This window comes from Pan paniscus, chromosome 6 (genome assembly GCF_029289425.2).
Source record: "Pan paniscus chromosome 6, NHGRI_mPanPan1-v2.0_pri, whole genome shotgun sequence".
NCBI classification, from domain to species: Eukaryota; Metazoa; Chordata; class Mammalia; order Primates; family Hominidae; genus Pan; species Pan paniscus.
Window position 1 is genome coordinate 162090024 of NC_073255.2, and position 15598 is coordinate 162105621.

The 15598-nt window shown below is 35.5% G+C and overlaps 1 long non-coding RNA gene across 1 annotated transcript in view; it reads right to left on the minus strand.

Moving 5' to 3' along the window:
• Positions 1 to 2615: 2615 nt before the first annotated feature.
• LOC103785545 (uncharacterized) overlaps positions 2616 to 15598 on the minus strand; it is a 36483-nt gene continuing 23500 nt past the window's right edge. Inside the window, exon 4 of the long non-coding RNA XR_611240.3 lies at positions 2616 to 4647. This is a non-coding gene — a long non-coding RNA (uncharacterized LOC103785545). The remainder of the gene's footprint in view (positions 4648 to 15598) is intronic.

Consider the following 15598-nt stretch of genomic DNA (forward strand, 5'->3'; position numbering starts at 1 on the left):
ATATTAGAGGGGACTCAATGATTTAACAGGCTCAGAGATTGAGCACATTTCTCTGTGGAATGATAAGAGGATAAGGGGTTCCTAAAACTTCGCTTGCTGACCTTGGGCATACACAGATTTTCCCAATAAAGTGTATTCCTTAACTCATGTTATACATTCTGAAATTTATCCAGACTTCTGCTGCACTACAGGTAAAGACGAAGAAACGATATAATTTGTATGGCAATGCTCTTTGTGATTGTTCAAACTTAAATTATAGTGTCTGTGTTGAAAAATGGCTATACATTGACTTTTAAAAATAAATTTTATTGTGCATATTTAAGGTATAAACACGTTGTGGTATAAATAAAGATAGTAAAGAAATTACTGTAATGAAGCAAATTAGCACATCTATCATCTCAAATATTTACCCACAGTTTTGCTTTTGTGGCAAGAACCACTTAAATCTACTCATTTAACATCAATCTCTTACATGGTACAATTTTATTACCTATGGTCCTCATGCTATACATTAGCTCTCTAGACTTATTTTGTTTTCTTTGTATATTTAATTTTTTTTGGATTCTACATCTAAGTGAGACCATGCACTATTTTTCTTACTGCATCTTGCTTATTTCACTTAGCATATTCTCCAGACTTATCCAGTTGTGGCAAATGGCAAGATCTCATTCTTTATTAGGTGTGAATAATATTACATTGCATATATGTACCGTGGTTTCTTTATCCATTCATCCACTGATGAAAACTTAGGTTGTTTACATATCTTCACTACTGCGAATAATGTTGCAATGAACATGGAAGTGAAGGTATATTTATGAGGTAGTTATTTCATTTCTTTTGGGCATATGCCCAAAGGGAGATTGCTGGGCCATATGGTAGTTCTCTTTTTAATTCCTTTAGAAGTCTCCATACTGTTTTCCATAATGGCTATGCCAATCTATATTCCTATCAATAGTGTGTAAGAGTTCCCTTTTCTTTACACTCTTGCCAACATTTGTTGTCTTTAGGATTTTTCTAATGGGTGTGAGATAGTATCTGACAGTGGTTTTGACTTGCATATTCTTGATGGTTAATAATGATAAGTACCTTTTCGTATAATGGTTGGCTATTTTATGTCTTCCTTAGAGAAATGTTTATTCATGTCTTTTGCCCATTTTTAATCAGGCTATTTGTTTCTTCACTATTTAGTTATATAAATTTTTATAAATTTTGAATATGAACCACATATGAGATATATGGTTTGCAAATATTTTTCCCAATCTGTAGGTAATTCATTCATCTTGTTGATTGTTTCCTTTGCCATACAGAAGTGTTTGGTTTGATGTAGTCTCCTATATTTATTTTTGCTTTTGTGGTCTGAGTTTTTGGTGTAATAGCCAAAAAACTGTTGCCAAAGCCAATACCCAGGAGCTTTTCCCGTATGCTATTTTCCAGGAGTTTCATAGTTTCTTATCTTAAATATTTGGGTCTTTCATCCATTTTGAGTTGATATTTGTTTATGATTTAAGATAAAGATTTAATTTCATTCTTTTGCATGTGGACCTCCAGTTTTCCCAGCACCTTTGTTTGAAGAACTCTCCTCTCCCGGTTGTGTCCTCTTGGTGTCCCTGTCAAAAATGAGTTGACCTTATATGTTTCTGTTTCTGGAGTTTGAATCTGTTTCTGGAGTTTGAATCTATTCTGTTCCACTTGTCTATGTGTCTGTTTTTATGCCAGAAGAATACTCTTTTGATTCCTTTAGCTTTGGAATACACAGTAATTTTAAACCAGGGAGTCTGATGCCTCCAATTGTGTTTTTCTTTCTCAAAATTGTTTTGGCTATTCAGGCCTTTCATGGTTCCACACAAATATTAAGTGTTAAGTGTTTTTTTTTTTTTTTGGAAAGCCTTTTGTTCTGTCCTCCAGGTTGGAGCACAGTGGCGCGATCTCAGCAGCTCACTGCAAGCTCCGCCTCCTGGGTTCACGCCATTCTCCTGCCTCAGCCTCCCGAGTAGCTGGGACTACAGGCGCCCACCACCACGCCTGGCTAATTTTTAGTATTTTTAGTAGAGACAGGTTTCACCGTGTTAACCAGGATGGTCTTGATCTCCTGACCTCGTGATCTGCCTGCCTCGGCCTCCCAAAGTGCTGGGATTACAGGTGTGAGCCAGTGTGCCTGGCCAAATTTTAAGGTTTTTGAAACTTTCTGTGAAGAATACCATTTGATGGGAATTACACTGAATCTGTATATGGCAATATACATGCCTTTGGTAGCATGAATACATGAAGAAAATCAACTCCTCTGATCCACGATCATGGGATAGCTTTCTATTTATTTGTGTCTTCTTCAATTTCTTTAATCAATATTATATGGTTTTCAGTGTACAGATCTTTAATCTCCTTAGTTAAATATATTCCTTCATATCTTATTTTTTGACACTATCATAAATGGGATAATTGTCTTGAATTCCTCTTCAGTTAGGTCATTATTTGTGTATAAAAATGCTACTGATTTGGTATGTTGATTTCATACCCTACAACTTTACTGGATTCACCTACCAGTTCTAACAGTTTTTTATATAAAAATAAATCAATAAAAAACATAGTTCCTCATTTTTTAGCAGTGGGGAAAATGAAGCAGTTGGCCTTAAGTGAAGACCAACATTTAACAATAGCACTTTGTCATATTATTCATCAAAAAAATAAAATGTCATGACAACCGTAGATTCAAACAATTTTATAACATGCTTCCTTTTATTGAATAAAAGCATTCAATATTTTTAAGTAAGTTTTTAAGCCTTGTAAAATCCTCTTCAATGCCTTATATACGTTACTCTAAACCTTATAGATTAAGTCCATAATGCTGGCTATACAAAATTGAAGTCAGATTTTTAAAGCACATTATCCAAAATGCCACTATACTATATGTAAATGACCAAGTGTAATGTGCTGTTTGTTATGAGCAACTGCACATTTTGGTTTGCTTGGGACAGGTCTGGTTTCTGTCTATTGTCCTGGCATCCATCTAGTTTAGCATTTGTCCCAGATTTTCATTTATTAATCAAGATTTTTTTAAAGTAAATAGTTGCTTTAGAATAAATCAGGATAGGTGTGGGAAAACTCAAAGCATCTTATTTCTAGCTTTTGTCATGGTCTCATTGTCTACTTCTAAATTTTGGTTATTTAAGAAGATTGGACACAAAGCTGCAAAGGCTCCATTTATGCATTTATGTATTGTATTATTCCATTTTCACATGCTATAAAGATACTACCTGAGACTGGGTAATTTATAAACAAAACAGGTTTAATTGACTCAGTTCAGCATAGCTGGAAAGACCTTAGGAAACTTACAGTTATGGCAGAATGCGAAAGGGAAGCAAGCACCTTCTTCACAAGGTGGTAGGAAAGAGAGAGAGCACAAGGGAAACTTTCACTTTTAAACCATCGGATCGCATGAGAACTCCCCACTGTCATGAGAACAGCATGGGGAAAACCACCCCCATGATCCAATCACCTCTCACCTGGTCCCTCCCACATCACATGGGGATTACAATTTGAAGTGAGATTTGGGTGGGGGCACAGAGCCAAATCATATCATTCCACCCCTGGCACCTCCCAAATCTCATGTCTTGACATTTCAAAACCAGTCATTGCCTTCCCAAAAGCCCCCAAAGTTTTATCTCATCCAGCATTAACTCAAAAGTCCAAGTCCAAAGTTTCACCTGAGAAAAGACAAGTCCCTTCCACCTATGAGCCTGTAAAATCAATAAGCAGGTGTTAGTTACTTCCAAGACACAGTGAGGGTAGAGTCATTGGGTAAATGCTCCCATTCAAAATGGAAGAAACTGGCCAAAACAAAGGGGCCACAGGCCCCATGCAAGTCTGAAACCCTGCTGGGCAGTCATTAAATTTTAAAGGTCCAAAATCTCCTTTGACTCCATGTCTCACATCCAGGGCATGCTGATGCAAGGAGTGGGCTCCCACAGTTGTGGACAGCTCCATCCTGTGGCTCTACAGCATACAGTCCCCCTCCTGGCTGCTTTTATGGGCTGGTGTTGAGTGTCTGTGGCTTTTCCAGGTGCATGGTGCAAGCTGTAGGTGGATCTACCATTCTGGGGTCTGGAGGATATTGGATTTCTTCTCACAGCTCCATTAGGCAGTGCCCCAGTGGGGACTCTCTGTGGGGTATCCAACCCACACATTTCCCTTCCACACTGCCTTAGCAAAGGTTCTCCATGAGGGCTCTGCCCCTGCAGCACACTTCTGCCTAGACATCCAGGTATTTCCATATATCCTCTGAAATCTAGGTGGAGGTACTCAAACCTCAACTCTTGTCTTCTGTGCATTTGCAGGCTCAACACCACATGGAAGATGTCAACGTTTAGGGCTTCCACCCTTTGAAGCAATGGGCTGAGCTGTACTTTGGCCCTTGTATCCGTGGCTGGAGCTGGAGTGACTGGGATGCAGGATGCCACATCCCAAGGTTAACCCAAGAAACCACTTTTTCCCTCTTAGGCCTCCAGGCCTGTGATGGGAAAAGCTGCCTCTAGGATCTCTGAAATGCCCTGGAGACATTTTCCCCATTGTCTTGGTGATTAACATTTGGTTCCCTGTTACTTATGCAAATTTCTTCAGCTAGCTTGAATTTCTCCCCAGGATTTTTTTTCCCTATTAAGTATAATGGCAAAAACCGCAATTACTTTTGCATCAACCTAAACCAAATGGTCAGACTGCAAAGTTTCCAAACTTTTATGCTCTGCTTTACTTTAAAACATAATGTCTAATTCCAAACCATCTCTTTATGAACACATATGACTATGCTTTCAGGAAAAGCCAGATCACCTCTTGAATGCTTTGCTCCTTGGATATTTCTTTTTCCACATACCCTAAATCATCTCTCTCAAGTTGAAAGTTCCACAGATCTCTATAGGGCAGGGGCAAAATACCTCCAGCTAAAGCATAGCAAGAGTGACCTTTGCTTTAGTTCTCAATAAGTTTCTCATCTCCATCTGAGACCACCTCAGCTTTGTCTATATCATCATCAGCATTTTGGTCAAAACCACTCAACAAGCCTCCAGGAAGCTCCAAACTTTCCCACATATTGCTGTCTTCTGAGCCTTCCAAACTGTTCCAACCTCTGCCTGTTACCCATTTCCAAAGTTGCTTATACATTTTCAGGCTATCTTTATAGCAGTGCCCCTCTCCTTGTACCAATTTCTTGTATTAGTCCATTTTCATGAAGAATGATATGATAGATGTGAAATGTCTTGGCTCCATTTGTGCAAGAGAAACTTCAAAAATAAATTATTCTAGTTTTTTTTTTAATAGTGTTTTCAAATGCTTCTTTTTCCTATATATTCATTGACTGAAAATATGGATGTAGAAGTTCAATTTGTTAAAAGTGAAACAGTTACCATGCTATTGGAATATCAGTAAAAACTGACCGGGAATGATACAAATATTTTAGCCAATTGGCAAGGCAAAGCTTTGTAGTAAAAGGAATATTTTAAATTCCTTTGTAGTAAAAGGAATAAATAAATTAAACCTATGGAGCAGAAGTGTAGCTGGAATTGGTTTTTGGACACACATAAGTTATACTCAAATAAGATGAATGTTCTACTAATGGACATAGAAGCATGAAGTTGTAAACATTTACAATTTTTCTAGTGGTATATAGATACCACTAGAGTAAATAAACTAAAAAACTTATAGCAAAACTGATGTTGAATGAACCCATATATGAAAGCTCAGTATGGTGATACGTGCAGCCTTTCTTTTTACTTTCTATAATACTCATGTTTCAGAAGTAGTTACAACTTGTTGTATGAGTTTTATTTTGTGAAAATATTTATTGAAGGAATATACTCTGATTGGCGATGAAAAGACAATAACTGAAATGTCTTATGCTTAGTAGAAATTTTTTTTTCTCAGCCTCCCAGGGACTTCAGCATGTAGAGAGATTTTCATAATTTAAAAATATGTGAAGACTCTTCAATATAATTTGTTAGCATTTTCCTATTTGTTAACTATAAAATACTATTTTCAGAACAAATATAGGCAGTTTTATAAAAAATATTAAAAATATTAAGAACATATTTAAAATGTATTTATATTAGCATCATTGGCATTGTACTAGAAACAGATACGACTAAGAAACTGAATAAAGTATGTAAATTTATGCCCAGGTGAATTTGTAGTATTTTTAAAGGCTTAGAAAATTAAACACTTTCAAAAATTTTCTTTAATGTAAATAAATATGTGGATATATTTAAACATTTTTAAGAAATATATTAATTTCAAAAATATTTTAAAACATAATTCTGTTAAGGTCTACCAATATAATGAAACCAATAGCTAGTCAATAAAATTTTTTATAAAATTATATTTTATAATTATTTTAGTAACCCCATTCACTGCAAAAATTTCCCAATTTGGATCAGTAAGCTATCTGGTCACCTAATATTGAATTGAATATTCTTTCTTTTCTTTGCAATTGTTCTCAACCAGGATCTGGTAACTTGGTTACAGATTATATTACTGCTTCTTGCATTTTACTTCTCTCCTCTAATTCAATTTGCAATTATTTGTAATTCTTTTAGCAAGTATGTGTTAGGGCTAAACTGTTCCAGTATTTGAAAGAAAATGTGTTTATATCATCTATGCTCCTGAATGATAATTGAACTGAGTATAGAATTCTTAGGTGATATTCATTTTCTCTTAGCACTTTTAAGATATCGTTCTGCTGTCTTTGAGCCTCTTGTTGCTGTCAACAACTGTCAGTCTAATTGTTATTCTTTATAAGTAATTCATCTTTATGGTTATTTTCAACATCTTTTCTTTCTTTCCTTTTTTTTTTTTTTTGAGACAGGTCTTACTTTGTCACCCACCATGGAGTGTGGTGGTGCAAATGCGGCTCACTGCAGCCTCACCCTCCCAGCCTCAACCCTTCAAGTAGCTGGGACTACAGGCACATATCATCACGCCTGGCTCATTTTTTGTATCATCATGTTGCCCAGGCTGGTCTTGAACTTCTGGACTAAAGTGACCTGCCTGCCTCAGCCTCCAAAAGTGTTGGGATTACAGGTGTGAGCCACCGTGACCGGCTTCAATACTTTTTATTTGCTTTTGTGAGGGTTATTTTAACTATTAATTATATATGAACTCTTTTTATTCATTTTGCTTGGGAATAAATGGCATATTTTAATGTGATAATTCATATCTTTACTAAGTGCTGAATGATTTCAGTCATTATTTTTACAAGAATCGGTTCTGTGACATTCCTTCTATACTATGCTGTTGGAGCTCCTACTAATGAATGTGGTGGATTCTACCACTGGCCAGTATACTCCCAGACCTCTTCTTCCTTACACCCTTTCATTAAAAAGACCAGCGCTGCTAAATATTTACTTTTCTAGCCTCTTTTAAAGGCAAGACTTGCCAAGTACAGTTTTAAAGATGAAATGTTAACTGGAATTGTGTTGTTGGAACTTGTGGGAAGTTCTTTCTTTCATGATGAAAAGAGAAACCCAATTGGTGGTATTTCCATTCCTCTTATTCCTGCTACAAACTTAAATACAATGACAAGAGCTTTAGCCTTCATTTGGATTTTAGTAAAAGGTCAAGATAACATCAGGGATGCATCTGTGACATCTCTGAGACAGAGATCTGGTGATTGTTAGCTGCCTCCCTCCAAATTTTTAATTATGTGATAGTGTAACCTCGGTTTCTTTCAACTGAGTGCATGGAAACACCTAAGCGCTAAGACTTTACTTAAGAGAAACACACACAGAGTATATGGGTGATGAAAACACGGCAACAAAGGAAAGGAAGATGCCAAGTAAAATAATGCAATGTATCTCTCTCTGCGTATCTGCTCACCAGGAGGCATAGTAACACAAGAGACAGTACAGTTTTTCACTTGCCACGTAACAATTTTTGAAAACATGGAATGGAGAAATTTTACATCAGAGTAGTTCACTAGAGAGGAAACGGAGGGAGGCTATTTGTCTAGTGCTTTCCTGCCTCCTGCTTCCCATGAGATCACATGATGCAGAACATTTGGAAATAATCACCTCTTTCACTTCTGTGTGATGATGTCCAGCCTCTGGGTGACTGGTCAGTAAGCCATATCCTATAACCTGTAGTATGATATTTCATCCATGTCTAAAAATGGGATGGAAATGAAGTTCTGAGAGGTGGGATATGGACCAGGAGAAAGAGGAAAGGAACTAGTTGGAAGAATATTCCTAACATAGAACCTTTTCATTTAAAATTCCAAACCCTTTTCTGAGACTTCTCATATTTCTTCCCCTTTTTTTTACTTTATATGATAGGACTTAATTCTAGATAATACCATGATACTATATTTATATGGTTTATTTATTTGTAATCTTTTACTCTCTAATAGTTTGTAAGCTAATTCATGAAGGCGGTGAATTTTTTCATAGGATATTAATGAATTGCAGCCTTAGTGCTTTGCCCTACCTTCTTGGATATTAATACGTATTTGAACCAGATTCATCTTTCGGAGATTTGGTCAGCTTGGACTTATTCGTATTGGAGATAATTACAGGTGACAGGGGTGATTTTTATCTAGTATTCTGGTGGTCAGGAGCATTAAATTTAGAGTCTGTCTGAATTCACATTCTCACTCTGACACTTATAGTTGTGTGACATGGTGAAAATTATTGAATAACTTTAAAGTTGTTTTCTCATCTACCAAATGATTCTACTAATATTATCTATATTTATGGTTGTTGTAAGCAATATATGCAACATCATATATAAATCATTTTTATGGTGCCTAGCACCCAGTAAAACTTGCTAGTCATTTTAATCAGTTCAAGGTGCTATAAGAAACTACCATAGATGAGGTGGCTTAAACAACATAAATTTATTTCTTATGGTTTTGGAGACTGAGAAGTCCGAGAGAAGATGCCAAAAGACATGGTGTCTGATTAGGAAGTATTTCTGATATGTATAACACCTTCTTCTCTTTGTGTCCTCGTATGGTGGAGAGGAGAGAAAGAGAGAGAGAGAGAGAGAGAGAGAGAGAAAGACAGAGAGAGCTTTCTTGTCTGTTCTTATAAGGGCGCTAATCCCATTCATAAGGGCTCCACCCTCATGAACTCATTAACTCCCACATACCATCACATTGGGGATTAAGATTTCAACATGTGAATTTTAGGGGAACACAAATATTTGGTTCATAACTATGGTGTTTATATCCTCAGTGTCTAATGAGAAAGACAGTAAACCCTCTGTTTTGATGTATACAGCTTTTTACACAAGTGGTGGAAAAGCTGAAAAAAACTGTGGTGAGGCAATCCATAAATCAGCAACAGCAGGATGCCGCTACCACCTCTAGGCATTCTGGACAAAGATATCAGGCAACATGAGAGCTCAGGGGCAAAGTCACATGATTGGAAGCTGCTGCCTTGAAGGAGATGGAGGCACTGCCTGATCTTGATGACAAGATGGACCACAAATACCCTGCTTTCTCTCATCTTTTCACCTTCTATCCTCCCATTCAAGGAACCTAACCAGAAGTCAAGTGATAAGAGAACCTTAAAAATCCAGCTCATGAAATCAGCTTGCCAGTTGTACAGAGTGTTCAGAGAGAAGGGCAAAGAATGGATCTGAAGGCAAATAGGTCCAAACTCTGGTCCATATTCATTATTATTGTTAGAATTATTATTGCCAAGATTTCAGCCTTTCTCCATTCTATTATTCAATGTAATGCAAAGGCTTTTTCTTATTTCCTTGGGATCACCTACAAATTACTTTTTATACTATTTCATATTAAAGCAGAAACCATACTTACTAGTTTTAGTATAACCCATGTTGCAAAGTGCCTCTCTCATGGAAAATACTTCTGTTACAGGAATAAATTAGATTGAATCTATAAATCCATATTAGTACTTTATAATTAAACCTTGATCAGTTCAGCCACTTAGCAGTTCACCTACATACCTCTAATTTCATTTTATACTTCCCTGTTTTAGAATAAATTACTATTTTTATGCAAAGCAAATGAGTGTTTCATTTCCATTACTGACTCTTCATATCAGAGAAATTGTATGATGAAGGGTTATTGTCATGATAAAAAGTTTCTAACATTTTTTCCCTTTATGCTCTTTAGCAGTTATTATAAATAAATGATTCCTTATATCTAGATACTACTCTTTGTGTGTTTTTTAAAAGCTAATTAATTTTAGCATTAGTGAGTAATATTTTCTGTGAAACATTATCTGATTCTGTTCATCGAACAAATAGGAAGATTTAAGAGTACTTCCCCCTCGAACATTTTCTAATTCATGAAATTTTATGTTGCTTTCAAAAAACAAATCTTATTTTTTAATTTTAAAATGTTTTCGGAGAATTTCCTCAAAAATAATGTATTTTCAAATGCAGTACTATTTGTACATAGGACATTCCACTATAAACCCTCTACCTCTCCAGGTTTTAAATAAAAGCCTGACCTAAAAAAGACACATCTGAATATAATATATTTCTAAAATCCCTCTGCTTTTCATAATGAATACCATTTGTGTGCTTAAAACTTTTACAGATTTAAAACCTAATTCATAATGTTATGATCAACATAGTACACAATCCCTCTGGCATTTAGACCCCCTTTATTTTACTCATTGCACAAATACATTGGTTATAATTGTGAAGCTCTTCTGTTATATACCAGATACAGAATTTCAAGGATAAAGAGGTAAAAATAAATAGCAGTCCCAATTTCTTCTATTAAATTGAAATTTATAGGACTGATTTTTTTAGAACAACTACAACTCATATTTATGCATTTATTATAAGTGAATCACCCTCAAAAGGACTTTTTAAATCCCCTCTTTCTTTCTACTGTGATACTTATAATATGAGGTATATTTTGAATATTTCCAGAAATTTGCTCAGTGTTTCAAACATTACTGGTAATTAGTGATAGACAGTGCAACATCTTTCATCACGCTTTTACCACTTCAATGACCATAGCTATATTTATAGGATAAAGAATAGAGAATCTCACCCGGGCACTGTGGCTCACGCCTGTAATTCCAGCACTTTGGGAGGCCAAGGTGGGGGGATCACCGGAGGTCAGGAGTTCAAGACCAGCCTGGCCAACATGGTGAAACTCATCTCTACTAAAAATATATATTTAAAAAAATTGGCTGGGCATGGTGGCAGGTGCCTGTAATCCCAGCTACTCGGGAGGCTGAGGTAGGAGAATTGCTTGAACCTGGGAGGCGGAGGTTGCAGTGAGCCGAGATCGTGCCATCACACTCCAGCCAGGGGAACAAGAGTAAGACTTCATCTCAAAAAAAAAAAAAAGAATAGAGAATCTGAATATTGCCTAGGTAGAAAACTATGGCTGAGCAAGAGTGTTTCAAGTAAAGCCATGGAGAAAGAAATTAAAGATAAAAATATAAGGTCAAGTCAAGGTCATGGATAGAAAACAGATTTTGGATCGTTTTCTTAAAGTGAAAATGAACTAAGATGGAAAATAATTATATAGAACAGACGTTAAGTCAAGAACTATAACATCTATAGGATGTCCTGGGATATTTCTTTTTTCTGTCCTCAAATTGATTATTATTGTTCTCTCACTGTTTGTTGATCATTTCATGTTGCCAGCTTTTGGCTTTGACTTTCTCTATTTTTTTTTTCCTGTTCTGATGTTTATTGATTTCTGCTGTTATTTCCATGTTTCTTTTTTCCATTTTTTTTTCTCTAGTATGGTGTGGTAGAATCTTAGTTATTTGTTGTTAACTTTTATAAAAGTTATATTCTAGTATTAGCATTTAATAATGTAAGTTGTCTGATAAGTATTGCTTTAACTATGTCCCACAGTTCTATTTGGTTTTCATTAAGTTTAAAGTGCTTTCTAATTTTCATAGTAACATGTTACTCTGACACATGAATTATTTAGAAATGTTTGTTTAATTTTTTAATATTTAGGGGTTTGACAGATAACCTATTGTGGTTAATTTCTATTTTTAATATTTTATGGCCCTAAAATATATTCTGCATAATCACAACCTTTCCAATCTTAATTAATTTTGTTTATGTCTAACATATATATTTTGGTGCATCTGCCATGTGCAGAAGAAAATAATATTTATTCTGCAAATTTAAGGTACAGTGTTATATAAATATTAATTAGATCGTGGTGGGTAGTACTATTCAGATTACTTATTTCTGTATTAATTTTTTGTTTCCTTATTCTACTGTATTTCAGAGAAGGGTATTAAAATCTTTCTTAATGGTAGAATTCTCTATGCCTTTAATTCAAATTATGCTACATGCACGTTGAGGCTCTGTTCTTAGATGTTTATACTTTCACAATTGTTATGTGTTCCTACTGAATTGAACATTTCATCATTAAAAATGTTTCTTGTTATCTTTGCCAATACACTTTTTCTTGAAGTCAATTTTATCTCCAGCTTTGTATTTTATTCTTTGCATGTTTTATCTTTATCCATCTCCTCCTCTACAATGTATCAGTATATTTAGTTGCATTTCCCATAAATAGAATGTTATTTACCTTTATTTCCTTTTTGTTTACCTAATTATTTATTTCATTTACATTTATGATATAATCATAAGTATGGCTGGATTTGTATCTATTATTTTATTTTTATCTTCAGTGTGTTCTCTTTTTTTCTCTCTTCTGTTCCCATCTTTCCTTTTTTATTCTGATTTTGAATTTTTAGCAGTTACATTTCAATTAATGTATTGACTTTTTAAGTATGTATCTTTCCTTCAATTTATAGTAGATATTCTTTAGAATATCTAACTTCCTTTAGGGATTACAAAATGTATCCTTAAATTTTAATCAACTACTGAAATTTAATATTATATTATTTTTCAGAAAGTATAGAAACTTTGCAATCATACAGGTTCATTCATTTCTGCTGCTTCTTCTTCTTTTTTTTTTTTTTTGAGACGGAGTCTCGCTCTATTGCCCATGCTGGAGTGCAGTAGCACGATCGCGGCTCACTGCAGGCTCTGCCTCCCGGGTTCACGCCATTCTCCTGCTTCAGCCTCCCGAGTAGCTGGGACTATAGGCGCCCGCCACCACGGCCAGCTAATTTTGTTTTTGTATTTTTAGTACAGATGGGGTTTCACCATGTTGGCCAGGATGGTCTTGATCTCCTAATCTCGTGTACGCCCTCCTCAGCCTCCCAAAGTGCTGGGATTACAGGCGTGAGCCACTGGGCCTGGCCTGCTTCTTCATTTTTAATGTCGTTTGTTATATATATATAGAGGCATGTCTCATTTTATTGGGCTTTCCTTTATTGTGCTTTGCAGATAATGCATTTTTTTACAAATTGAAAGTTTACGGCAACCCTGCATGGAGCAAGTCTATCTGTGCTATATTTTCAACAGCATATGTTCACTTTGTGTCTTTATGTCACATTTTGATAATTTTCACAATATTTCTATCATTATGCCTGTTGTAGTAATCTATAATCAGCGATCTTTGATCTTATCACTGTATTGTTTTGAGGTTCCACAAACTACATCCATAAGAGATGGCAAATTTAATAAATATTGTGTGTGTTCTGACTGCTCTATCAACAAGTTACTTCTACGTCTCCTTGTAGATGTACAAACTATAGTTGCTTCTACATCACCTATTCCTTGAGAAACAGAAATATTGAAATTAAACCAATTAATAACTTTACAATGTCCTCCAGGCGTTGAAGTGAAGAGCCGCATGTCTCTTACTTTAAATCAAAAGCGAAAAATGATTAAGCATAGGGAGAAAGGCATGTCGAAACGTGAGAAAGGCTGAAATCTAGGCCTTTTGCACCCTATGGTTAGCCAAGTTATGAATACAAAAAAAAGTTATTGAAGAAAATTAAAAGTATGCTACTTCAGTGAACAAACAAATGATAAGGAGGTGAAGTAGCCTTATTGTTGATATGGAGAAAGTTTGAGTGGACTGAATAGAAGATCAAACCATCATTTCCTTAAGACAAAGCCTATTCTAGAACAAGGCCGTAACTCTTTTCAATTCTGTGAAGGCTGAGAGAGGCGAGGAATTTGGAGAATAAGAGTATGAAGTGACCAAAAGTTGATTCATGAGGTTTAAGGAAAGAAGTTGTCTCAATAACATAAAAGCACAAGGTAAAGCAGCAAGTGCTGATGTAAAAGCTAGAGCAAGTTACCCAGAAGATCCAGCTAACAGCAATAATGATGCTGGACACACTAAATAACAGATTTTCAATGCAGTCAAACAGCCTTCCATTGAAAGAAGATGCCTTCTGGGACTTTCATAGCTAGAGAGGAGAAGACAATGATTGGCTTCAAACCTTCAAAGGGCACTGGTACTCTTGTTAGAGTATAATGAAGCTGGTAACTTTAAGTTGAAGCTAACATTCATTTACCATTCTGAAAAACCCTAAGGCTGATAAGAATTACACTAAATTGACACTACCTGTGCTCAGTAAATAGAACAACAAAGCCTGGATGTCAGCACATTGGTTTACAGGATGGTTTTCTAAATATTTTAATCCCACTGTTGAAACCTACTACTCTGTAAAAAAGACTCTTTTCAAAATATTACTGCTCATTAACAATGTGCCTAGTCACCCAAGAGCTTTGATGGATATTTACAAGGCAATCAATTTTCATGTAAGCTAACAAAACATTTATTCTCTAGTCCATGGATCAAAGAGTAATTTTGACTTTCAAATCTTATGATTTAAGAAATACGTTTTGTAAGGCTACAGTTGTCGTAGATAGTCATTCCTGCAGTCAATCTGGGTAGAATAAATTGAAAATCCATTAGAAAGAATGTACTATTCTAGATGCCTTCAAGAACATTCACTATTTGTGTGAGGAGGTCAAAGTATCAACATTAACAGAAGTTTGGAAGAAGTTGATTCTAACCTTCCTAGTTGACTTTGAAGCATTCAAAACTTCAGTGGAGGAAGTAACCGCTGATATGGTAGAAATAGCAAGAGAACTAAAATTAGAAATCGAGTTGATGATGTGACTGAATTACCACAATCTCCTGAAAAAACTTAATGGATGATGAATTATTTCTTATGGATGGGCAAAAAAAGTAGTTTCTTGAGATAGAAACTACTTCTAATGAAGATGCTGTAGCATTGTTAAAATTACAACAAATAATTCAGAATTTTAGATTAATTTAGTTGATAAAGCAGCAGCAAGGTTTGAGAGGATTTACTCTAATTTTGAAAGAAGTTAATACTGTAGGTAAACTGCTATTAAAGAGCATCACATGCTTAGAGAAATCTTTTATGAAATGAGTCAATCAATGCAGCTAATTTTATTGTTTTATTTTAAGAAATTTCTACAGCCACCTCAACTTTCTGCAACCATCACCCTGATTCATCAGCTGTCATTAACTTGAGGCAATACCCTCCACCAGCAAAACTATTTTAACTCACTGAAGACTCGGGTGATGCTTAGCATTTTTAGCAATAAATTATTATTATTTTTATAATTATTAATATTATTTTGAGACAGAGTCTTGCTCTGTTGCCCAGGCTGGAGTGCAGTGGCGTGATCTCAGCTCCCTACAACCTCCGCCTGCCAGGTTGAAGCAATTCTCCTGCCTCAGCCTCCCAAGTAGCTGGGA